The sequence below is a fragment of the Schistocerca cancellata genome, chromosome 2 (assembly GCF_023864275.1).
Source record: "Schistocerca cancellata isolate TAMUIC-IGC-003103 chromosome 2, iqSchCanc2.1, whole genome shotgun sequence".
NCBI classification, from domain to species: Eukaryota; Metazoa; Arthropoda; class Insecta; order Orthoptera; family Acrididae; genus Schistocerca; species Schistocerca cancellata.
This window is the reverse complement of record NC_064627.1, coordinates 1,086,127,049-1,086,129,882: the sequence shown is the minus strand read 5'-3', so window position 1 is coordinate 1,086,129,882 and position 2,834 is coordinate 1,086,127,049. Positions and strand designations below refer to the sequence as shown.

Genomic DNA, 2,834 nt, shown 5'->3' with positions numbered 1-2,834 from the left:
TTTTGTTTTGATCCACCTACCGCTTTGACATAAGACCAATGAGTCAACTCGCAAACACCTGGTTTTTACAATCAATAGGGATGTGTAATCGACTGATCACATAGGCTTAGTCACAGGTGTCTTGATGCAGTGCCCATACACCTTCCATCACAAGACTGTGCAGAGAGAAAGCAGTCTTGGTCTGAGGCAGTTGCATGTGTTTGTGTTGCATGATAAAGTTTACATAAATGGTAGTCAAAAATACCAACCCATACTACAATCTACCCACAGGTAACATAAAGCACCCCATCTTCAAGCCACAAGTGGCCCATCAGGACCGTCTGACAGCCACATCATCCTCAGCTGAGGAGTGGCATGTGGTCAGCTCCCAGTCGTTATGATGTTTTCTGTGACCGGAGCCGCTACTATTTGGTCGAGTAGCTGCTCAATTGGCATCACGAGGCTGAGTGCACCCTGAAAAATGGCAACAGCACAGAGCGGCCTGGATGGTCACCCATCCAAGCGCTGGCCACTCCCAACAGCACTTAACTTCGGTGATCTGACGGGAACCGGTGCATCTACTGCGGCACGGCCGTTGCCACAGGTAACATGACCAACTTTATTTCAGTGATGATCACAGATTTGTTTGATAGATATGAGAAAGTCACATAAATGCTTAAAGATAAAGATAGGCACTAACTATCCTGTGAAAGCCTATTTAAAAGATTCAGCAACCAGCACTAAGTGAAGAATCTAAGAATGCACCACCACTCCCATTCTATTGCTCATTTAGGGGTCACAAAGACAAGGCTGGACCAGTTACTGCATGCACGGAGGCATGTAAACAGTCATTCTCAACACGCTGTATACACAAATGGTATGGCAAGACACTCTAATATGTGATACAAAGGTAAGTGTTCTATACCATGCACTCCAGTGGTTTACAGAGTATGGACTCAATGTAAACAACTTACCCAGCTAATTACAGGGGTAGATCTACACTTAAACATGGAGTCTAAACCTTAGTGCAACTCCACATTTTTCATTTAACTGAATCACTGCTATTGATTGAAAAAATAAGTAAGCGATGGTAAAAATACTATGACTGAATGAAGACTGAACACCGGACCTCTGAATTTACAGTTTGATAGTTCATTGCAAGCCCTAATCATTAACATTAAGGGACAGAGATGGGAAATGAAGAAGATATCAGCAGGAATACCTCAGGGATCATTCTGTCACTAGCATTATTTAACATTTATGAACAGTGTCATCCTCACACAAATGGCCAGTCATATTGTGTTTCTCACAAGTTGACATCATACAGCGAACATTAGAAGACTACAAGGCAACATAACAGAGTTGGAAAGATGGTGGAAAAACAACCAAATTCAACTCAAGCTACTAAAAGGTACTGGTGTCTACTTCATACCAAAATATGGGCTATGATTGTAACACATTTCTAGTTACACAACTGCCAAACACACTGGTGTAACCTGCAATACGAATCTTACTGCCAGACATCACATTTACAGGAAGTGCCAAAACTGTATGGGCATGGCTAAATCACTACTGCCAGGCCTCATGAACCAAGAATTAGACTAAAAACATCTCTCTAAATTGACAGCTCTACTCATGATATATATGGAAACTCATCATGGGTATTAACTGAGGATGACCAGCTTAATCAGATCCAAATTGTACAAAATAAATGCCTCTGATGGATAGTATGAGCATCTATTTTTATCAGGAATGACATGTATACCATGAACTGAACATAAGGAAGTTTTGAGACCAAACAAAGGATAGATCATGGCAAATCTATGACAAATGAAAAAGAGCTGTCAATTCACACGACACATCAGAGAAGTAGGCACAATGTTCCCATATCCAAGACACCATATCAAGGTGTGAAGTACATTAACTGAGTGGATTTTAAGTTAAGTATTCAGATATTTCAAAATTTTTAAATTTTATCGTTGCCCAGAAATGTACAGTAATCTTATCTGAGAGGAGCGAAAAGACCTTAGGCGAACCCTGAAACACCCTCTAAAGTGAATGAATGAATAAAGAAAAATCCTTAACCATCCTCAACCATATGCTAAAGAAGTAGAACACAACAGAGTGGTTGTCTTCCAACACTGCATGAAAAAAAGGCAAGAATCGCAGATACATACTCAAAATTTTAATCTTTGTCTGGGACAGTTTATCATAGTCCCACAAAAAAAAAAATAGTCAAATTGCCCAGTCCAACAAAGATTTTCAGGAGGTTTCCCTTAATCATCATATGAATTTCGGGACTGAAAATCGCATCCCACACATTCCCATTTGGGAGTCACTCTGCTGCACTCCCTATGTGTTGAGATATCTGGCTGTAATGAATGTCTTACATCAGCCTGCACAGCTCTCACAAGTTGGGGCTGAAAGATGGGGGAAAAATTTTTTGGGGTCCCTTAACTCTATCACCATAGTGACAGTAGTTGCTCTTCTGGATTCAGAATCTGACAATTAAAACCACTCAGTGGAATATCACCACAGCCATTACTTTGTATCAGTGGTTGTATTTGCTACATCAACCTCCTCCTACTGTGAATAGATGCTACCACCAACACCAGACCACACTCGAATAACCAAGCCATCAGAATGAGGACATTTATTTATTTATTTAATTTATCCATATAATCTCTTTTTCAGCACATACTCATACACAGGATACTAGACAGAAAATCTTTTTATCTGTTGATTTTTCAAACAAACATTATTTAAATTTTTATAACAAACCAGATCTATACAGTTAATAATTAAAATTTGTTTAAAATACTGTATATTTTTAACTTATTTCTACAATTAAAGGT

The 2,834-nt window shown here is 39.3% G+C and overlaps 1 pseudogene; it reads right to left on the bottom strand.

Annotated features, from left to right (window-relative positions):
• Positions 1-461: 461 nt before the first annotated feature.
• LOC126163582 (5S ribosomal RNA) lies at positions 462-579 on the bottom strand (annotated as a pseudogene).
• Positions 580-2,834: the final 2,255 nt, after the last annotated feature.